Source organism: Cyprinus carpio, chromosome A5 (assembly GCF_018340385.1).
Source record: "Cyprinus carpio isolate SPL01 chromosome A5, ASM1834038v1, whole genome shotgun sequence".
NCBI lineage: Eukaryota > Metazoa > Chordata > Actinopteri > Cypriniformes > Cyprinidae > Cyprinus > Cyprinus carpio.
Window position 1 is genome coordinate 9,692,098 of NC_056576.1, and position 25,019 is coordinate 9,717,116.

General features: G+C 36.1%; 1 protein-coding gene across 3 annotated transcripts in view; it reads right to left on the reverse strand.

The window, feature by feature from the left end:
* sema4c (sema domain, immunoglobulin domain (Ig), transmembrane domain (TM) and short cytoplasmic domain, (semaphorin) 4C) overlaps nucleotides 1-23,731 on the reverse strand; it is a 56,357-nt gene extending 32,626 nt beyond the window's left edge. For 2 of the 3 annotated variants that reach the window (XM_042753386.1, XM_042753379.1), the window contains exon 1: nucleotides 23,277-23,730. The gene's annotated coding sequence lies outside the window, so the exon portion shown is untranslated. Of the gene's footprint in view, nucleotides 1-23,276 lie in introns of all 3 variants that reach the window. The other variant, XM_042753370.1, reaches the window with a different exon arrangement.
* Between the last annotated feature and the right edge of the window lie 1,288 nt (nucleotides 23,732-25,019).

Consider the following 25,019-nt stretch of genomic DNA (forward strand, 5'->3'; position numbering starts at 1 on the left):
TTACGCTGATTATATATCAAAAACTTGGAAACAAGATTACCATTGGAAACAAAAGCTCTCACAAATACTAGGGAACTGCTTTGCTGTTTACTTCCTTCATTTAACACAACATGCTACTGTAAGAGAAAAGAAAAACCTTAAAAGTGACTGATTTGGAACACTCTTCATAGGCAGCAACTCAACATACGCGAAGTGAACAGGAAACAATAGATTCCAATGGAGTATGATGTAAGAAAGTTGCTAAGCTAACATGATAGTCTAGAAAGCACAGCACACACAAATATTAAACACTTTTTTATCATTATTAAAGGGATAGTTCAATTAAAAAAAATCATTTACTCACCCTCACATCGTCCCAAACCAGTATGACTTTTTTTTTTTTTTTTTTTTGTGGAACACAAAGGAAGATATTTTGAAGACTGCTGGTAACTAAACGGAATTGGTGACCACTGACTTCCATTGTATGAAACAAACAAACAAACAAACAAAAACTCAAACTATTTCCTTTTGTGTGACACAGAAAAAATAAAGTCAACCGGTTTGGAATTAAATGATGACAGCATTTTAATTTCTGGGTGAGTCTGGATTTATTATTATTTTTTTAAATTATATTTTTTATCAACTATAATTATAATATATTTATAGTCAATATATTACAATCAATATATTAAAAATATATTTATAATCAATATTCAAAAAATTGTATGTAATCACAATATATTGACATTATTTTTAACAGAATTCAAACAAAAAAAGTTAGGTATGAATTACATTTAGGCTTTTTTTTGATAACTGAGTCACTTGAATACTTTACACATTAAAGATACACTATATATTTAATATTACATAGGATTTAATTTAATTAGATTTAATATTATTTCATTGGAAACTAAACGTCAAAATAAAACTCACATTATATAAAATTATATAACAAAAATATTATGTATAAATTACATAACCAAAGAGTAATGAATATTTGATAACTATGTAAATATTTAACAAATTAAAGGTCCATAGATTTAATAATTTTATTTTTTATTTGCATTTCATTTCAATGTATTATTATTTTTATTGTACATGTGACTACACATTATTTAAATTTTATATTAATCCACTGTCAGAAGATCAAAATGCAAAAACAATTTAACAAATAAAGCACTACAAACCCTATACCTTGATGACTTACAATTTTCGGGGGTGGGGTGTGGTTACCTAAACACTGGAACAAATATGGGCCTACAGACTCTATGCCATTCATCCACTTTTATTTATTTATTTATTGATTTATTATTATTATTATCATTATTACTACTTTATTATTTTACATGATCTTTATTCAGTTGTTTATTTTTCTGATGATCTTTGGCCATGTTTCATAGCCTTTCACATCCGGTAAACTGGACAGCCTGAGGCAGGTATAAGGTGCTTAATTTTCTTCTTCATTTACTTACAGATTTGTTCACTTTAATATTTAATTTTCTAATCGTTATACCAACATATGTACCTTATACCCTATATATGTACGTTGCAGCTACACATTTGTTTGTTGTGTTGAAGATAGTATCTGTTGTCTTTGAACTCTTACCTATTTGTTTCTGCTATTAAAACTGCACAAAGGGGGACACTGGCGAATATTCTGGGATGTTTATGTTTCTTTTTGATGCAACTATTATTATTAGTTTTTTCCCTCATAATAGAATTGCCTATAAATATTTAAAAAAATCTATATTAATCCATTAAGTTGGGCCTGCACAAAAAAACAACATTGTGTCTACATTGGATGCAAGTGACTCTAGCATTCCAGTTGCTCTAGACATGCAGCAAGCAAAAGCAAGATCAAGGGTTTGATTCCCAGGGAATGCATAAGCCACTGAAAAATGATTACCTTAAATGCATTGCAAATCACTTTGGATAAAACCACCTGCCAAATGCATAAAATACTAGACACATCAAAATCTGAAATTACTGCTTTTATAATCAACAAAGCTGTCCAAAGTGCCTATCTGTGAAAGTTTGCAGAATATAATTTTCGGCTCTGTGTCAGATGTTTTACAGTAAATAGGGCCAGGCTGTATAAAAGGTATAGCAAAATCTCTACCGGTTAACATAGTTCTAGCATCACGTTGTAGAGTATATATAATCATACCGCCCATCCCTAGCCTCTCATGATCACTCCCCTGCTGTGATCTGCAGTCTACTGGCCTCAAAATGTACAGCCATCTTTTCTCTGGCTCTTTCTTATCTAGAGTCTTTCATTTGTTTCTCACTGAAAGTACCAGAGGACCCTTTTTTCACTCAAGCTCCTACGGGATTGTAAGATACACACACAGACAAGTGACTGAAGGTCACGCTTTTTCGGGGGGTGAGGGGTGGGCGCTTTCAATCAGGTTAATGTCCTTCTCTAGAGTGTGATCTCCCGCTCTCTCTCTCTCTCTCTCTATCTGAGAAAGAAACACAGCCACATGAAAAGGGATGAAGAGATGAAGCCAGTGGGTCTGAAATACTCTATAATGGAAAAGACAGTCAGCTGTCACACAGATGCATATAATACATGAAAGAATCCATACTGTAATGAGAATAAAGCGCAAAAAGATGAGACATATTAGAGACAGAGTGACGAACAAAACAGGAGGGGAATTTTAAACAGATTAGGTTTCTGAAGAGTTCACCCTTTCCCCCTGTGATCGATTAAAAGATATAGTTACACATGCTATAATAAAGCAGTCACGTTGAATCACTAAGAAAAAAAAGGGACGCTGTCTATTTGAGGACGTTAAAAGTTTTGCACAGACGCACATTAAAATTAAGTTCTACGAATATCTCATATCAGATTACTTTAATCAAATGACCTGCAGACTCAATTTGGGCCATAATTAGAAGCACGGCCCATCTGGGAGAGCTATTGTGTGTGTGTGTTTCTGCAGAAACGTGGCTGTTAAAACGTTTAACCCCTAAAGGAGAGTCCCTCAGCTTAGAGTTGAACCTTCCGCACCAGTCAAAGAAAAAAAAAAAAATTCCCAATGACTTTACGATCTGTTTGGAAAAATCTAGGACACGTCGGGAATGAATGCACACTTCTTAGAGGCAAAGAAATGTTAAATGAATGGTGGTTAACTGTATGGAAAATACATAGACACGCATGCGCAAACACACTAGTGTCTGCTGGCACAATTTGCTACTGTGCTCAGTGTTGATTTTCCAAAATAAACATTTCCATTGCTTCCTCACCTTTTTCTGTACAGAAAGAGCTACAACACACAGGTTCAAGATATAAACACTCCAAACCGACCCAGTAGTGGGGTTCAGTGTTTTTCAATTTCAATGCGGGATTTGAAAAACACATGCGCCCTAAAACTTGGACAAACTAGTTTTAAGCTTCTCAGAACACACACAATCATTTCCGAGTAGCAATCTAAAAATGCTATCTTAACGTTAGTTTGATATAAAGTTAAAGTATTAAAAGCTAACCTTAACTTATTGAATCTAATCTAACTATTGCAGTAAAAATTTAACTGCTGAGTTTTAAGCTTCTCAAAATGCAAAAACATTTACATAATATAGCTGTCTAAAAGCTAGCTTAATGCCTATAACTACCAAAAACTAGTAGTCGACCGATACATCGGCTGATATTTGGCATTTTTCAAATATTGGCATCGGCCGATAAGGTTTTCTGTTTTTCTTTTTTCTTTTGACAGTGCTGAGAGCTCACATTCTCCCTTTTGTTCGCTGCCGTCGTTAACAGCTCTGTCTAATACGGATAGAAGTCTGTCTAATAATCAGATAGCACTGTTAAACATAATAATTAAAATGTATACAAAAATTATTATTAAAGTAAATGATTGCTTTTATATTATTAGTAATAGAAAGGTAAACATTATAATACTTTCTTGTTTGCCGTAAGCATGCAGCATTTACATAATTTAAACAAATCTTTGAATGGCTAATGAAAATTTTATTTCACAAACATTGCAAACTTAGTTGAATCCAGTTGTGAGATCTTGTGAAGTGTGCATGTGACCTGCATGATCGCGTGTTCTCTGTGTGACTTTCGGTCCATGCAAATTGAACAATTTAAACATTAAATTTGTGATTTCAAATTATGCTGCATTTATGCATTTGCCCACTGTCATATTAATGTCATTTTCACTGTGTGCTGTATGTAAAATGAGTGTTACCTTGGCTTTATTTGAAAAAATATGATTCCCAATGCACACAAACTTCCCAGAATACTGAGTGCCCTGTTGGTTACAGTTTACTTCCTTTTTAATTATATTTTTATTAAATATTTATTTGTGGAAAATACTTTGTAATCTAAAGTTTAAGTATGTTTATTTTACTAATTTATTTTTCATTTTAAATATTAATTAAAATAAATACAACTATATCGGTTTTATATCGGCCATCGGCCACCCTGCTTTCCAAGATATCAGCATCGTCTGTCAAAAAAAAGCAATATCGGTCGACTACTACTAAAAACTAACCTTAACTTTCTGAGTCAAATCTAACTATTGCAGTAAAAAATTAACTGCTGAGTTTTAAGCTTCTCAAAATGCAAAAACATTCACATAATTCTCACTAAAGCTTCTCAGAACACACAAACATCTAAATGCTAGCTGGATACAAAGTTAATTGTAACTGCTAAAAATGGATTATATATTTATGAACCAGTTTTTCCCTTGATAAAATACTTTTTGCTCAAATTCAGCTAACTTCTCAAAACTATTTTCATCTAATTTGCCTCCAAACTTTCGGTGTCACTCAGAAACCCCTTCAACACCCTCATGAATTAGACATGTGTAGCCCAGGATGCTGTTTAAAACCTCTCGTTTTAATAGCAAATCGACCATGGGCCACTGTAAATGAGTTTCTGAAACAGTCCTGTTGTAAAAGCCTTGGCCATGAATAAATTCAAACCAATCTGACCACCTTCTCACCTATGGCGAAACACACAGAGAGCAGTCAGAGCTAAATTAAAACATCCCTTTATTAAACCCCTGAACTCAAGCGTGACAGCGGCATAATACGGATGATTCATTAGCTGACATTGCTAACGCTAATCACAGCCATGCAGAGCGGAGGGGAGACACTGCTGAGTCATAAGCTCTCCAATGCTTATCTGAGGCTGCTTTTGCGGTTTTGGCTTGGGTTTGGTGAAGACACTGGTGCTAGCAGTGCTAATTGCGAGAGCATTGGCTTAGCTTTTACTGCATTAGTTTTGTATTGGACGTCATTCATGCAACTGTGGTTTTGGCTTTGGCTTCTCTGGAACACTGATCTAAGTGTATAAGTCTTGTTTTGTCTCCCAATTTGCATATTCCCCACCCTAATTAGCATGTCCTAAATCATAGCATGTTAAAAATAGTATTCCAAAAGTGTGGTGTACTTTTTCTTCAATGAATACTTCCCATAATCCTTTGCAGAACAAAAGAGGGAATCTCACAAATGCTGTGCACATTTTTAAAGTTGACTAGTTAGACATTTAAAAAAAATTCAAACCATCACCTTGAATCAGTCAAATGTTCAAAAAAAAAAAAAACGTATTTTTTTCCATATCGACCAGCGATTGAGCGAAACTACCTTAGTATGTAAACAGCATCTAGATATTAGCATGCTTGTAAACACTAGTATTGATGAAAGTGTTGTATTGTGTCCTTCGCTTCTACAAGTGTCCATTTGCAAGGTCATTCGTTAGGCCATTAAATTCTGTCCACACATAAGAGAAGCAGTGTTGGTCAGTGATGCAGAGGTGCCAGCACGCGTGTGTGCCCACTTTGTTGAGTGACTGCACTTTTGCACTGACCTTTGACCCCCAGAAGCCAATTATTCATGGGGTCATGATGGCCAACCTTCACTTTAAATTAGCCTGCTGTCACACTGACCCTCACCCTCCGTTCACCAAAAATAGAAAGAAAGGAAGAAAAAGAAGGAAAAAAGCAGTGGTTGTGACAAATATGAATATTTAGTCGCACAGTCACACAGCTCGAGCAGTATTCATTAGAGTGGGCTTTGGCTGTGGTGTGTTTGAGCCGATAAAAGCTTGTCTGAGAAAATGCCGTGGGTTGCTTTTGTTATTTCTTTAACTATGACTGTGTGGGGAAAGAACCATGTAATACCCTCTACCTGCTGCTGGGCCTGGCAAGAAATTAGCAACCTGCCAACAAGGCCAGCGTGGAGACGCTCAAACACACACACGCACACGCACACACACACTAATACACACACACAAACACGCTCTATGACTAGACAGTGTGTGGGAGGACGGCCTTTCTGAGATGGTTGAGAAACTGTCTAGAGAATCTTCTGTGCTAAAATAGTTTCACACATGTGGTACCTTTTAAGAGCTCCATGACCTTGGAAGAACTTGGTGAAATGTCTAATAAGTTCACTGAAGCACATAGTGTTTGGTGCAAGTGTGTTTTATTCAAGCTTTAAACAGTAAGTGTGAGGTGTATCCCATGGGGACAATAAATAAATCTATAACAAAATAAAATAGATAAAAACATATATATATATATATATATATATATATATATATAATTATGTTATGTTACAAAATAAGTTATGTTACGGTCTTGCAAGGAGCAAGAAAATACATTTCACATTTACAAATACATATTTTGTGAAAAAAAGTATTATAAAATATTTATTTAATATATTTATGTTTATAAAGATATTTAGATTTAAAATCCTTTTTAAAATGAGGAAATGTAAAAATTATATTGTAATATCATTATGTAAAATTGTAAAATATTTTTAATTATATTAGCAATATATGTTTGGACATGTTTTGAATTATATCTAAAACTAATTAAAAATATATCTAAAAATATTAGGTTACACATTATGTAACGATGCACCATGAGCCAGTTGAAAATCGATACAATATGTGATGATTTAAATCGGTTGAGATATTAAACAAGTCACATTAAGTTGTGGGTAGGAGTTCATATGAATGTGTCTCTGAGGGGAACTGACTGGCTTTAGAAAAATTTAGATGATATTTTCTTTTTATCTTGACCGCTTCGTTTACAGCGGTAACCAAGGAAATACTACATCGCTGCTGTTCCATAAGCGCCACCTGCTGTCAGAGAGTGAAATTGTGTCTCATTCAGACTCATAATTTCACAAATCTAAATCAAAACCATTATGTATCATAATTTCACAAACTTAAAATAAAACCAAATTCATATTTCTTGAAATTTCAAAATTATACAGAATTTTTTTTTGGATCATGATTAAAATCCAGTGGTTGCCTTTAAATTAATGGAAAGAGCAAAGGCAAAGCCTTAGTTTGTTTATATGTAGAGATGTCTTTTATTTGTATTGTTTATTTATTTAATTTGGGGTTTGTTTTAAAATTTCATATTTCAGTTTCACAAAGAAATGTTCAGCATTTTGTCCAAGCAATAATAAAAGGACATCTTTTAATTTATAATTTGTCTCAAATATCATTTTGTAAAAAAAAAAAAAAAAAAAAAAAAAAAAAAAAAAAAAAAAAGTTACATATATTTAATATATTTTAGGGAGTGTGTTTTAATCAAACTGTATACACCAATAAGTGTTTAGTGTCTTTATAATTTATGCTGATACTTCATAAAGTATGTGAGAGGATCTGTGTGGGTAGAGAGATTTTAGGTGCCTTTGCTTAGTGTGTGTGTTGTGTTTATATAAGTGGGAGGATCACAAAGTAATGCTCTGGCTTCATTTCAAGCCTTTTCACAACAAACCCCAGGGCTGTGTCAGATTTATCTAAAAATTTTCTCATAAAAACGTACAAACCAAACAAATCCCATGTTAGGAGACGCCCACTGATATAAACTGCTGCTCTCAAGCCCTGGATTCAAACCTGCCCCCACCAAACTCTCTTGCTTTTTTTGGTCTACCGGGTATATAATTAAGTGCTCCTGTACATCTAGCTCTGCTGTGGGTGAAGCAAATCTCGTAATATCACAATATAAAACTAGTTGTCTCATTAGTGGACATTTCATCGGGATAAACTTTGCCATTCAAAATTATAACATTATTCTCAAAGACCTTTCTCACAATGGCCGTAATTATATTGTGCAGTATAATGCAAAGAGAGTGAGCGCGACAGATGGTGACTTTGTATGGTGCATGAAAAACAACATTAAGTAATTTGGTTTACTTTCAATTGTTTAAAAATCAGCTGGTCTTGCTTTCCGCATTAGTTTAGCTCTGCTATTAAACAATCTGCTCTCTCATTTTTCTGTTTTCAACAGTAGAATAAATAATAATCTCTTAATGATGTTTCAGTTTTCAACAGTGTTTGTGAGACCTATGGAGGCCTACAGATGTCCATGTGGGGTGAGAAAGGAGAGTGTGTGGGTCAGTTTTCTAAAGGTTCAATGAGACTGGAGAAGCCAGAACATTTTAGCTGAGTTTTATTCATGAGGTATGAATAATAGAAAAATGCACATATCTATTTCAAATAAGTGCATACTGACATGCTTTACTGACCGTTAAGAATACGATGGCTCACCTTTGCGCACATTCAAGCACAGAGGTGAGGTAAGGTTGAGGTGAGCTCATATGTTTACCCCCAGACTCCGTCCCAAAGGAAACAGTAGAGCTGCTACACGTTATAATGAGGAAATACTATGGTATCCAGCTGATTACTGCAGTCTCAAATGCATCCCAATACACCTTTTCACACTGTATAAAACATCACATCATAAAAGAAACATCATTGGCTCTAATTACGATGTGATGACATCAAGCCTTTGGGATAAGCCTCACATGCTGGTTCTAATTGCAATAATTCTCACATATGGCTGGTGTTCTACAATGAATCAATGTTTCTATTTAAACATCAGGTAAATAGTTTGATGGCAGTCTGTCAGTGTAAATTAGCTAATGCATTCAGTGAATGTTAATTTAAAGTAGACCAGCTGCCAGTTGTTTATCACTAAAATAAATGAGGTACAAGCTATCTTAAGGTTAATTATGACACATCGCAATCCGAAACATTCATAGACACACAGCTGGAATTAAAAAAATAAAAAAATAAAAATACATGCAGAGTGAATCATTCATTCACAAAACGTGTCATGAACATGTCCGTGTCATATTTCACTGCAAAATCAAAAGAAAGAAATAAGAAATGTTATTTATACATCCTTAAAGAGTTTTTGCATTGTTTTGCAATGTGATATTACCTACAGACAAAAACTACATAAATAGTATTTTTTTTTTGTCAGGTGCAATCTTGAAAATGAACACCATTAGCAACTTGTCTCCCTGTATTCTCATTATTTATTACATAATAATTACATAATACAATATTACATAATTAAAATATTACCTAAAGATAATTAAAATATTTTTGTTAATATTTTAATGTTTTAAAGTTAAATATTTTTTTTAGCAATACAGAAATGAGGTATATATTCTGAGATATGTATTCTGTTTTGTCATTATTTTAATATTTTGTATAGGTGTTTTGCTTTTGAGTTTAATGCAAAATTTACTTTCATTTGTATGTGTGTGTGTGTGTGTATGTGTGTGAAATAAATTCTAAATTATCATAAAATATATTCTAGAATATAATCTAATGTTCATTATTTTTTTTATTTTTTTTTCATTTTAAATAACATAATTAAAAGTATTATTTAAAATGAAATATATCAAAAAAATTAACTTCAATCAAAATAAACTAAACAAATTTAACTGAACTTAACACTTTTTGTGTTCTCACACACACACACACAGGCACGTGCACAGGTAACACACACACACACACACACACACACACACACACACACACACACACACACACACACACACACACACACACACACACACACACACACACACAGAATATAAGAGTACAGTTGAGGATGTGAGAGCCAGAGAGTGACAAGGAGCAGACATGAAAGAGAGACACAGACTACTATAGTAAAGAAAAAACAGAGGGAGGGCAGATGGATGACACACTGAAAAAAAAAAACAGCAGAGAAAACAGAACAAGAACAGAGAAAAGGTGAGAGACAGAGTGTGAGGGGAAGGCAAGATTTAAAAGAGATGCAGAAAGATGTATTGCATTGAGGCGGGGGTGGGGGGTGGGGGGTGTTGAGAACAGCGCGAGTGAAGAAAGAAGCGAAAAGCAAATGAAGTCCACAGAGTGAGAGCCGGGGAGGGAGAGGAAGTTCTCTACGGACACAGATGAGGTCATATTTATTAATAACACCCTTACTAATACTAACAGGCAGACGGGGACAATTTTAATGGGACAATATGCACATGTAAGCATGTGTGAGTGCCTGCATTCCCCATTTTATTTTAGAATATAATTTAGTATAACACGCACCAAGGCTGATCTGTCAGAGAACACTGCATAGAGAGTGAACGAGACAGAGAGAGAGAGACAAGGGCCATGGTGGTGTGGGGCTGGGGATACGCTGTGAGAACAGCGGCGAGAGAAGAGAAAGAAGGCGAAAAGCAAATGAAGTCCACAGTAGAGAGGAAGTTCTCTACGGACACAGATGAGGTCATATTTATTAATAACACACTAATACTAACAGGCAGACAAAATTTTAATGGACAGATGCACATGTTAAGCAGCTGTGAGAGCACCCCTGTTTTCTGTCAGACAAAACTGACGTAGTAGGGCTGATCTGTCAGAGAACACTGCATAGAGAACAAAATGAACGAAAGACAGAGAGAGAGACACAGAAAATAGAGGTTACACAGGGCCATGGTGGTGGTTGGGAGCTTGGATGGATTAGAGGCACATCTGTCAAAAGCTAACAGAAATCGAGAGAGAGGGAGAGGGAGAGGGAGAGAGAGAGAGAGAGAGAGAGAGAGTAACTAATTTACTATGGTCTTACTGCCAACTGCACATTTTACTGCTGTGATAAGTGATGTCAAAAGTACTGTAACGGTTCTTTGGTACCAAGTAAATATTAAAATAAAACAAGATATCATTTCTAGTTCAGTTTCTGTTGTACCCCATAATTTCAAACACTCACTTGCTAGCATGCTCTGGGAAAGCACTCGACCCATATGAAATATATATATACGTATACATGAAATTACCTGTAGATCTATACAGGTGGAGCTGGGGAAGGTGGAGGATGTATATATATATATATATATATATATATATATATATGCAGGGGTTAAATATGATTTATTCTGCAGCAATATTCTTTTTAGTTTTCTATCAGATGTGACCTATAAATCTGCATGTTTTTTATATTTAATCCAAGGCCATTTTTTACCTTTGTAGAGGGCATTTTCCCCCTAACCTCATTAATACTTCATCACTCATTTCAGATTATTACATTTAATCTATAAATTCAATTATAATAGTGTGATTATTGTTATCTATACGTTAGGTAGGGTTATCATATACAAACTGCATTGATAATAATGTTATGAGTTGTTTTAAATATAAATATATTTTTTTCAGATTCATCAGAAGTTTTCCCCCCAAATTAAAACTAAATTAAAATGCCAGTAGGTGCCAGTAGTGAGCGTTTGAGTGAGTTACTGAGTTGTTCATTCAAATGATTCGTTCAAACGGCAGATTCATCAGAAGTTTTCCCCCTGCTGTACCGAAATCATAACGAAACGTGATGTTAAAACCGGGGTACGTACCGGATCGTCATATTTGTGTATCGTTACACCCCTAATAAACAAACACACACACAAATAATATGTTGCATAATATATTAAAAATATTAAAAATATTATCTAGTACATATTTTAAAAAGAATCTAAGATTGTACAATTATTTTCATTGTCCCTTGAAGTACATTTTGTAATATATTTTGATCTTTCAAGCTTTGAACAAAGTACATATTCATTTTGAGAAATATATTTCAATAATTAAAAAACTCAAATGAAATTGTAAATAAAATATGATATGATATATACAAATGATGATGATACTGTATTGTTCCTTTCAGGGGAAATCTGTTTTGTTTAATACATAATATTAAACTGAATAACAAAATACACCATTTAAAAAAATATGAGGAAATATAATTTAAATAAACTTATTGCAAATATATTTTAACATCTATATTAGCAATGTATTTTGGCCATTTAATGTTGTAGGATGTAATGTTAGAACATAATGTGAAAAACATAATTATTTAATGAAATGAGTGAAATGACTTTTTTTGCAAGCAACAAATAAATCAAATATATTTCATTATACTTCAGTAGCTGTTTTGTCAGTGTCCAGTTGTATTATTTTATAATCATTTAATTTTTTAATGGACTTTAAATTACAGCTTTTACATCACAGCTCAAAAAGTCGCTAATTGCTGAAGCGTGTCCATTAAGTCCACAAGAACGCAATGTCCATGCAAAGTGTACTTTCTCTGGTATTGATAACTGGTGTATTGTTGGTTGTCATGATACCAAAATTTCAGATTTCCAGCAAGTTTCAAATTGTTTCAAGTCAAGTTACTCAAAGTCATCAGACTGACCACTAAACCAATCTAACTTACAGCTAAAGGCTGTGTATCACTGCCTTTTTCTTTTCAAAATGCTCTCTGTAGATAAAGATTGAAACCCTATCTCTCTGTTCTATAGGGCCTCTAGTCCTTCCTTCTCTTTGGTAATGCATCTCTAATAGGTAAAGAGCTGAGAAAGAGGAAGCAGAAGCCCCGTTTCTGTTTAACTCAGCAAATCCTATGCAGACGCTCTCAAACCCTCTCTGGCCTTGGTCTAAATTCATTTAGAACCACTTTCGGTCAACGGCCAGCTAATAAACTGCTGGTAAATGTTGCTAAGTTTAAAAGCCACTATTAAAAATCCGCAACGGACCCAGAGCCAATCAATGACTGTGAAATCTTTCAGTGCAGCTAGCTCACGTCTCACTTCTCGCGCATCTTTAAATTGATATGTTCAAGGTGTGAAGTGATTCGGTTACAGGCGAGTCGGCCCTTTCAAATGAGAATATATTTTCTGTTAAGAGGCAGAATAAAAATGAAAATTCAGACGGCCATGAAGACACAAAAGTGAGATGAGAGAGAAGGGAAAGATGGGAAGGAGAATGCCACCTGGCTGGCCTGGGGTCAGCGCCTTGTAGTAAAAAACAAAAGAAATAGAAAAAGCAGCAGAGAGGTGGAGAGCACATCAGGTCTCCTCCTGAGAGGATGCAGGCCACCTGTGCAGCATCCTTGATTACACGAGTATCAAGTGAAGCCAGAAATACACACACAAGCTCAAACCAACATCCAAAATGAGTCATTCTCCAAACTAAATCTCTGACAAGACAAATGATACAAGTTTTTCTAAACCGAAAAAAAGGTGACGCATCAAATATTATTATTAGTAGTAAACTTCAAATTTGTCAAATGAGTCCCAGGATACCAGTTTTTCTACACTGAAAAAAGGTGACGCATCAATTTTCACAATTACTATTAAATGTCAAAAATTCAGTGGGTTATGGCATGTAACATGATTGAATTAAACATGAAATGTTGAAGTAGAAAGGCTAAAATAGTATTTTCTTATAAAACATTCACCAATAATTTAATACAAAACATGAAAAATAATTTCATACTGTACACAGTTGTACTAATTGTCTTTTGTATCATGCCACATTCAGTTTATTTTCATATAAATAACTCAAATCAAATAAGTACATTTAAATGTTAAATATTTAAATGTAGGCTAAACATTATAAATGAGATAAGCAGCCGTCCATTATTAGAACAATTAACCATTTAAAACAACATAACAAAAATAACTCACAAGAATGCAATGTAACAGAACTGTTTGAAAGAAATTAATACTTTAATTCAGCAAAGACACATTAAATTGATAAGAAGTGGCTGTAAATACATTTACAATGTTACAAAAGATTTCTATTTCAAATAAATAAATGTATCACATTTTCAAATATTTAAAAGTTATTATTAAGATATTTTAATATCACGCTATTTTTACTGTATTTTTGATCAAATAAATGCATGGCTTGATGAGCATAAGAGACTTCATTCAAAAGCATCCGACCACAAACTTTTGAATGGTAATTTATCTTTCAGATGTCGACCAGCTTCTATAGGTTAACCAATTTATTGCACATCCCTTAAAATAGTAGCATCCCTACAGAAACACCGGCAGTTACATTCCATCAATACTCTAGGACACATGATCCGAACGATCAATGCACATCATATATATGATATACAATCCAGCACTAATATGTAAGCCAATCCTGAATCTCCAGGTACAGACTAATGGAATGAAGCGCTGCAAATTACCCATGACAGCCCTAAGCACAGCTTAACCCACCACAATAACCACGCACACAATAATGCTTTGTTAATGCAGGGAGGGGAACCCCACCAAGACAACAATACAAATGCACACACAGCGTCACACAGCAATCACAACCACAACAGCCATGAGACTCACTCTGTCAGACACACACCTACACACACAACAAGTGTTTTAATGGTAAGCCTGCGTTATTAATTAAATAAAAGCTCCCCGAGGGAGAGGAGTGGGTGTGTGGATTGTGTGAATTTAATCGGCACACATTCAATAACAGCATCAGAATGCTGGATGGGCAGACAGAGAGAGAGAAAGACAGAGAGGTAATGTCATGCTGTGTTGCCGTAGCGCACTCTTTCAGCATGTGGCATGATGCGACGCAACAAAACTCACATTATAATCAAGTGAGTGGGGGAAAACTAGATCGCATTATAATAAATGACACAGTCTACACTGCAAGCAAGCAAAACAAAACTAGACCGCAATCCATTATAAGTAGAGCTCTCTATACAGGTGAGGGTTGATTAAAATAAAAATAAATCACTAAAATCTAAAATCAGTCCCTTTAAATAAAAAAAAAATTTGGCATCACAATATTATAATGTACTATATATATCTATATATATTTCATGAGCGTGCCACCTTGTGTCCAATTCTCACAGCATCTTTTAGACATCCTGCATGCATATGCCAAGTTTACAACAGCTGGAGGTTGGAGACCAGCTGAGCAACTGCCACTGAGATGCATGGGAATGCAAACGGATAGGAATTACAGATGTTCTTGACACCGCTTGTATTGTGACACAACAAATATAATGCTCCCATTATAATGAACAAGAGACCTTCACCGCAAACACACATTCGTGATGTAGCAATGGCAGTGATGCAGTTTTGTTGCTTTGTGTCGCTCGTTCACAACATGGATGGTGTGGAATGGAGGAAAAAGAGAAAGGGCAGAAAGGTATCCATGGGACCAGGTCTGTTTCTCCACCCCGTCTTTCTCCATTATACGTCAACCTCTTTTAAAGGGATGCTTTATTGATTTTTTTATGCGTGGAGCCACGGTTTACCAGGGGTTTTTTCTCTGCCTCTGTTTCCCTTTCTCAATTTCTTCGTCTGTTTTGCATTGCTGCTATACAATCATAATAAAAAGAGTTTTTCTCTCTATGGCTGCCTTTTTTTTGTAAGAAGAAACTTCGCTTAATAGGCGCAAAAAATAAGCTCCCAGAAAAACTGTTCCATGTGTGCTGGAGAGGTGAGAGAGAGAGAGAGTGAGAGTAAGAGCAAGGCAAAGGAAAAGTGAGGAGGAGCAGGCAGCACGTGGAAAGGGTCTATTACAAACACACAGGAGCACTCGGCATGAGGATCCAGGAGAAAAAAGACTCACTGGAGGGAAAAGAGATGGAGAGAGGAGCAGAAAGAGAAGGAGTGACTGAGGAGATTGATGCTGTATTTGCTGTCTGCTGGTTGGCCGTTATCTCTGTTTCTCAGGTCCAGTGTTTATGGTGCTCCCATGCTTTGCTCCTCTATCTTCCCTTCTCTCTTGCCTCTTCTGGAAAGAAAATCTCTCTTTCTCAATTTCCATTTAAAGTACTTTACATACTATATTACCAAAGCATCAATATGAAAAAGAGGGAGGAAAATTTTTAATAATAAAATAAAAACATAAGAAAAATAAAATATTAGAAAAACAAAACATTGCATTAATAAAGGAATAGTTCACCCAAAAATAAAAATTATCATAAAAAATAAAATAAAATTTACTTTAACAGCCATATTGCTATAGCTTCAATATGAAAAATAGGGAGAAAAATTATATTATATTTTATAAAAATAAACAATATAAATTATAACAATAAAAGCATTAACAAAATTAAATTTTAAAATAAGATATTAGAGAAACAAACAAAAAATAAATAAATAAAACATTCTAAAATCTAATAAAATAAATAAAACAAGACAGAATTAAATAAAGCAATAGTTCACCCAAAAATAAAAATCATGTCATCATTTACTCATTCTCATATCATTCCAAACACAACACATGACTTTATGATCAATATCCTGGCCACTCTTTTCCATACAGTTATTTTGAATAAGGACCGGGGCCTGTCAAACTCCAAAATGAAAAAAGCACTATAAAAGTATTCTGTTCCATCAAAGAATAAAGTCATACAAGTCTGGAACAACATGAGGGTGAATAAATAATGACAGATTTGGTTCATTTCTGGCTGAACTATTGCTTTAAGAATCCTCTACTGCACAGACAACTTATGTGAATATGATTATCGAAATGGTTTCTGAGGGTGTGCGGCTCAAATATGAATTTTGCAGATGCATTACTACTGTCCATCAGTAGCATTTGCATTTGATCTCTTTTTCTTGGTATTTTATATGAGCTCTCTGCTCTCTCTGTCTGCATTAGTCTCTGTCTTTCTGAGTGACAGAGCTAGTGTAGCAGCGTGTAAGAGGCGCAGCAGGAGGTGTGCAGCATGTAGCGAACAAGGGTTAAAGGTTGTCCAGCAGAAGATGGGGGAGGGTGAGGGGCTAAGCGTTCGCACACACTGCCTCGCCAGGGTCTCATGGTCCAACAGCCTCGCTATTGTTACTCCATCCTGTAGGTCTTGCACATCTGGGGGGATCTGCTTTGGGGATAAAGCTGTAGAAACGGGCACAGAAATCTGCCTTACACCAGGAGGGAGTGGTGTTGGGGTGGTCCGGGCCTGTGTGGGGAGGTTTATGCAGACATATCTCCCAAGGGAAGGGGGGAGGGTTAAGGGAAGGGGGCCGAGCCCAGCTGTGGAGCCTTTCCCTGGCTGTGTTTCTGCCCAAATGGCAACACACAGCCACTTTTATTGTGTGTGTGAAAGCTGGAGTGCTTGAATGTTTGTTCCTCTGGTGTTTCCTGCTGCTAATGGTTCAATCTTTAAGTCACACGGGAAGGCATTATAGGCGACACAATGCCAAAATGAGTTAGACTGCCAGTTTTTCTGAAGAAATTTTAAGTGGTGCTTGCCCAAAACATTCATCGGCGATACAACACGAATCGCTTGTGTGTGGTTGAAAGCTGCAACTGCTAAGACATTCTGATAGGATGCTAGGGTGTTGTTTTGTGGTTTCTTACGGTCAAGAGTCAAAAAAGGGGATGTATCCCCTTGAAGTCCCTTATTCAATATAAGTTTACAAAGAAATCTAATTTAATTGCTTGAACGAAACAACATTGGACTCCACTGACTTACTATACAGACAGAAAACACTGATATGTCCCTCAATGACATGAGGGTGAGTAAATGATTCAATTCACATTTTTGGGTAATCTATCCCTTTAAAAAGTACATCTCAAGGCACATCATTCATGTCTGTTACAGCTGCACAATATAGCCAATAATCTTTCGCAATTTTTGCAATTTGCAAAATGTGCCATTTTTCAGATTAAATTTCATCAATTGTGAAATTGGTTTAAAAAAAATAAAACAAGTTTGGTGTGCTTAGCCAAAATCTTGTGATAATATATATACATATATAAGAAACCCTTAAAAATTCTTTTTTGTTGATAACTGCTGCTCATTACACATGGGAAGATGGTTGGTGCATGTTGTGTTCCCAGATGCACATTAAAGCGATAATACTCAGTGCAGATGTAGAGATGTAGTTCATGTTGAGCAGCATTTATTGTGAATCGAGCCGCTGCAAACACCAGGAGATAACGAGCTGCTCGTGTAAGACAGTGCTATACTTCAGACTGAAACATGCAGCACATGTATTTTATAATCACAGTCTTCGCTTTAATAATCGCACTAAGCCGTATCTCAATTTTGGTTTTATTTTGATTAATCGTGCAGCCCTAATGTCCGTATAGCACGAATGGTGTGGCACAAGTTACGCACTTAAGTTTACTGCTTAGGCTTACAGGTTTGTACAAATCCTAGAATCACTAATAACACAAACATAAAGCTTGAACACCCCCTCAACTGCTTATTGGTGCAGATGGGCTTTAAATATTGCAATGCTCACATTACAGCCCAAGCTGAAATCAGTGCCAAAGACTCCCTTAAACAGGCCTGAGATTTCACCGTTCCAACTCCATTGTGTGCAAAAATACACTTAAGCAAATACATTTGGCTTTTGGGGAGAAAAAACACCCATTTATTTTGGACAAAGGGAGATATGAAGCACCCAAATCAGATGTGAGATCAGTAAACAGCCTGAGCCCGAGATGCATTAGGGCAAACATCTGTTAGGAACACACGAGCAGAAGAGCACGAAAGACAGAAAAGAGCAGCAAGGGAGGAGGAAAGCTGCACTTGCTCAAAGCAAAAAAGCACAGACATGTGATTGCACTTCTAAATAACATTTCTGTAAACACACTTTCCAAAAGGACATTTGGAAATGGCTCACACAATAGGAAATCATTGACCGGCACTTTTAATGCAATTCAGCTCCTACCTGTGGCTGCCAAGCTTTGAATTGCGAAAAACAGAGATCTGACCCTAATTTTAGGAAGGACTAGATGAAAAGCCACACAAATACAAATGCATAAAGTTGCATTCATACATATACAACAAATGCACAGCTTGAAAAAATCACTGGCAGAGCCTGCAGGGAAGGACACTGAAATAGCAGATGGTCGATACTGGTCATTTGCTAGCAAACGAGAGGGCCTACACTCTCCACCTTTCCCCTCTGCGAGGCCTCCACATGGAGCTCGTAAAAGATACGCAAAACTGGCCTGATGGATCCATCTCAGCACCAAGAAAATGAGCTCCAGGGGCGGAGGAAGCAAAACGAGGTGAGGGAATGCTACCGAAAACACCATTCATGGCCGAGTAAGCTACATTATATGTATTAAAGAAATAGCTCATAAAAAATTATAATTCTGCCATCATATATTAACTCTAATGCCAGTCCAAACCTGTGTGGATACAAACAAAGATGTTTTGAAGACTGTTTCTGTCTGTACAATGGAAGTCAATGGGGTCCAAAACATCACTGGACCCCATTGACTTCCATTGTATGGACAAAAAAATATTTTACTGGTCTGCAGCTTAAAAATCATTATGAAAAAGTATATGTGTGTGTTAAAAACCTAAATAAAATAAGCATTTTTTCTGAAACTGTCAAAAGAAAAAACAAAATTAAAAATAAAAAAATAATTAAAAAACAAAATAATACAATATAAAAAAACTAACAAAAAAAACACTTTCCTTTCTAAAAAAGTAGGTTTTACAGGTTTGAAATTACATGAAAAAGTAAACAATAACAGAATTAAATTTTTTGGCTGAACTATCCTTTTAAATGTGTTTATCTTTTGAAATGTGATTTTTCTGAAACTGGCAAGTCTGTATCACTTTCACAGCTCTGTGCGGACGTGTTTTTCCACCTCTGGCCCACAGCTGCGCACACACCGTCAAACACACACACACACACAAGCAGCATCACATCGTTCCAATTTGTGTAAACACACTGGGGGATGGTGGAAAAAAGCACTACCCTTAACACAAATGCACACAAGCTGCCCTTCCATCTACACACACACTCACAAACACACATGCAATCTCTTCTCTATTTGTAGTGCTGCTCTTAAAACACTCTTCCCCATCCCCTTATCTAAACATCACCCATGTCCATCCCCAGCCCCTGCTGTTTTAACTCATCCATCTCAGCAGACGAACCGTCCGCCTGCGTCCACTCCAGACCACGGACTCGCCTTGACTGCATGACCCCCCTCCACTTTTACACATCTCTCCCGAGACCCACACACTCTTGGAGTACCATTGCGCTCATTACTAATATGGGTGGAAGCCAGAAAACAGAGAGACTAGCCTAACTAGAGGCAGAGAGGAAATGGCATATAGGAGCACACACTGATAGAGAATAATGAGGGTTCTAGTCGAAGGGGTCGCGGTCAATACGCACGGCCACCACACATCAACTCCCAGCAGAGAAAGGACGACAAATAACCCTTGTACGGGCTTCACTAGGGAACAAACTTTACAATAAACCAGAGGACGGAAGGTGTTACGCAAGGCGCGGCATCCCGTTCGCCAATTGATTTCTATTCATTCGGCGTAGAAGCGGTTCAGGGACACGTCACGTTGGTTAGCTGCATGTGCTAATTGTGCAACAGTGTCCGCAAAACCGCACGATAACAAGACCCAAGGCCAGAACATTTGCTTCGTGATGTCAGGGATGTAATCCTATAATTCATTCATGTGATATGAGTTCCTGCAGGGGTTGATAGAGAACGCTCAGGACGGCTTAGAAAAGAGGATTTCGAATTCCTTACAGGTACTTCTGATTGCTCTGTGCACATGCTGTTGACATTATAATACATTTTTGAACTGGGAATTATGAGAGCGGTTCCAATGATCCAATTAATATGGATGGTTTATACCTGACATTTTACCATGAATGTATCTTTACAGCTGCATAAAAAGTAAAATTGTGGCTTGGATCTAGTCAAACAGCTTTTAAAGCTGAAGGATAGCACTCATTTTGGAATATAAACACTATAAAAGTGAACATGTGCAGCTGAAAAGACATATTTCTACCTGATTTGAGCCTTTAAATTCTCACATTTGAGTAACCTGGTTTATTCAGTTGTGTATAATCATTTCTTTGAACTGAATCAAATGGGTTAATTTAGGTGTTACCCCATGAAGAACGTTTTTACATTAACTGACCTCTCTTTAAAGAGTCTGATAAAAAAATCTTTCAGTTTTTCAGACATTTCAGATTAAACACTGGATGATAAGACTACAAACAGCTTTCCCTGTCCTTGTGAATCTCTCATGTTAATGTACTACGGCTTTAAAGGGAATCTGTGTCTGTGAGTGTGTGTGTGTGACTGAGTTTTAGGTACTATATTGACTAAGGAAGGATGTAAGTCCATTGTGGTACAACAATGAGAAGATCTTCCCTCCAGGAGCCCAATTTGACTCTCAATGGGTTTGAGGAACATCTGGGCTGAAGGGGTGTTATGGGCCCCCAGCAAGCTATTCCCTGCCAACTGCATTTAATGCGGTAACACAGTCCAGGACAGGCTGGAAACAAACATGAATGGAGCACGAATATACAGTTACCGCTCTCTTCTGCCTCCACTGTTCATTACAGACAATGACGAGAGCGTATGACAGCCCCACGTCACAATAATAAGGAGCTTTGTTAGAAGCTTACAGTCTCCTCTATGCTTACAGACATTGCATGAATCACTATATTATAATGGCCAATCGATTGTTCTTGGATGTGATGATACACACTTACCTCACTATTTCACACACACACACACACACACACACACACACACACACACACACACACACACACACACACACACACACACAAGCTATAAAATCCTATTTGCATACATTTTTTCAACCTGTATATACACTTTTTGTTATTTTAGGGTTTTTATTAAGATAAAAATTGATTTGGACCAATTATGAATATACAATATACGATCCCTCACAAAATCAGCAAACACAATTCACCTTAAAACTCTGTATGTTTTAGGGATAGTTCACCCCAAAATTTATATTTTGTAATCATTTACTCACCATAAATCCAAACCTCTACAAATGATGTGTTCATGCAATAATAAATGGTAAGTAAAGAGGTAAAGCCCCAAGAAGAACACAAAATCACCACAAAAGTATCACAAAAGTTGTCCTTTCAAAGTCTTCTGAACAACACAATAGCTTTATCTGACCAATGGGACAAATTTTAAGCTTAAAAAAGTTCTTACATCCATCCTAATGCTCTTTGACATGTACACAAAAGAGCTAGCTATGACCGGTTCATGAATAAATCATTTATTTAAGTTTGACTCAGCTCACAAACTTGATCTAAATGATTTGTTTACAAATCAGATCTGATTCTCAAGTTCCACTAACCAAACCAAACAACCAACCTGCTGTTAACAACTCAAGAGAGGGTAAGATCACTGAATAACAACTTCAATTTTTGTTAAGGTACTGTACAACTTCTATCAATAATCAAGACATTCTCCAAAATGTCTCCTTTTGAGCTCCACAGATTAAAAAAACATGTAAAAACCCGTAAACAAAACATTCTCCAAAATGTCTCCTTTTGAGCTCCACAGTGGAAAGTAAGCTGTAAATGCTTGGAAAGACATGAAGGTGAGAAAATAATGACAGTATTTTTTTTTATTCTTAGGTTAACTGTCCCTTTGACAATTTCTCTTCCTGAACGAGCGCCCAGCCTTTAAACACCAGTGTCCACTCCATGCTGTAATTACTGTAATCTCCAGTATGCAGTGCGCACTTATTCCATTATAGACGACCAGTCACAAGAAGGAAAAGATGGAAAACGCGCTCTGCTTGTGTCACAGCACAAAAACATCTGCTGGTGGTAAATCTCCAGCATGACTGTATGATTTTGAACATCACTTTCACGTATAATTTCAGCAGAATACGTTCGTCACATAGTAGGCTACTATCACTGTTCATCAGTGTGATTTTTTTCAGTCAATATTCCCTCAGAGATAACCGTTTTATTGTCCTGTGAACGTGGCAGGAACGATGTAATTGCTCTAAGAAAAAAGTGCTGATGTTGTGCTTCAAATATATAAAATCCCATAACTTACACAATACACCGTCAGCGTTATTCACTCACTCAATCTGGCACATAAAGATTTTAGTGTCTAATTTGATTGCACGTTGCGATGTGAGTGCAATTAAAACCGCACTGCGTTTGCGTCAAGTTATATTAGCCAAAGTGACACAAACTCCCATTTACATTTATTCCAGTCGTCTTTAGTTAGGATTTTAAACTTATCTAAACAATATGGCAACAGTTGGAGCTCCGCCGACTGAATGACTGACTGACGGTATCAAATATCCTTTCCACCCCCATCGCTTTTACAATAAACGGCATTTTAAAAAACACTAATTATCCTATGTTACGTTGTGACGTCACTTTATAACAGAACATATAAAGACATGCAATAATATAACACTGCAATAATCCAGTTGTGTTTGTATTGGAGGCGTCAAACTTACCTCAGGCGAGTCAGTGCGTAACGCTCACAGGCTGACAGCGCGTCCAAAAACGCATGAAAACGCACACAGCGCTTAGTCTTATAAGAGCACCATTTCAACACGAGGCCAAAAAATCCCACATTTTCCAAAGAAAGACTCAGCTCCTTGTGTTTTCCCGCATGCTTTCCTTCTTGACGGCTAGGAGCGAGCGAGCGGCGCGATCGTCGGTGTCGGTTTACGCAGCGGAACTCTCTCCGTTCACTCCCTTTGTAAGTTCTAGAGAGGGAGGGTGTGTTAAACCCGTCCAGATTCACTTCTTCAAAGCGGTTCCCTTCCGTCTCAGCAACTTGAACCCCGCGCACCCTGTTAATGTGAAGCTCTGTGAGAGAGACAAAGGTGCTCAGCTTCAGTACGCCACACACACTGCACTGGAGGATATACTGCCTCCTGATGGGAATCGGTAAAGCGATGAGGCGGACCGGTGGCTCACAAAAGCAGTTAAAACAGGTCTCCGCCCCAACCTCCCCTGTCCTGTATGGGAACGGGGCCGGAATATCATAATCAGACTGAGTGAAGCATTTCTCATTCTCTAATGGACTTATGTGCTGTAGCCTACTACATTATTTTGATGACTTTTTCTAACACTTTAAAGTGAGACACATTACCGAATGCATGTTGTTACCATTCACACGGGATGCTACAAATACAGTAAAGGTAAAAAAAAAAGTACACAATTAAGTACACAACTATTTTTTGCCAGAAAGCAAAAAACAGTGTATATGTTTTTAATTTAAACTGAAAATGTAAAGTGATGTAAAGATGCGTGTTACCTTACCATTAGATACATAAAATTATATTCAATTTAACAGGATAATACATTTAATTTTACAATCAAACACTTTTGGAAGTAAAAAGAGTGAATAATTTACATTTAAAATCTATAATATCTTCAATAAGTAAAATATAGTATGTGCATCACATAATAATAATACATAACATTTTTGTTTCTTTTTTGTTATTAGTTGAAATTTATGGTTTTATATATGTGAGATAAATGGTTTATTAAAAAATATGAAGTTATCAACTGAAAAATATAGGCATTAAATTGCAGACAGAGAGAGACAGACAGATGGATAGATTAATAATAATATAATAATGATATTAATAATATTATATTTAAATCGTTTCATTTTTGCTATCATTTGAAATATATGTGAAATAAATGGTTTATTAAGAAATATAAAGTTATGAATTTAAATTTACAGGCAATAAAATGCCTGACAGACAGATAGACAGATATGCATGTATTAGGTTATGATTAAAACATTAGAGTTGCACCAGCAGGAAGTAAAACAACAACCCTCAGATAATCCTGTATATTCTAATTTCAGTAGATTCAATGGATTACGGTCGTCTCTGCATTTTAACACTTAAATGGATCTGTCTGTCTGCATCCTCATCTTAAAATACTCCGTCACGAAATATATGTAGAGATAAGCATCTTGCCTTTGCCAAAGCCGAAGGATTAACCTAATTTAAAAGAAAAGGGTATTTTAACCTGTTTGTGACACCTCTTTCTAAATAATTCTTTAGAAAAGCACATAACCAATTATACTTCATCTTAAACCGTATCGGTGGACCCTGCATGTAGTACAGTAAACTGCAGCAGATCTGAATGAGGAGGGGCCTTTCTAGAATGTTTAGAGCAACTTCAGTTAAGTACGGAGCCTTTCATACCTCTTAAACTAAACATGCAACTGCAAT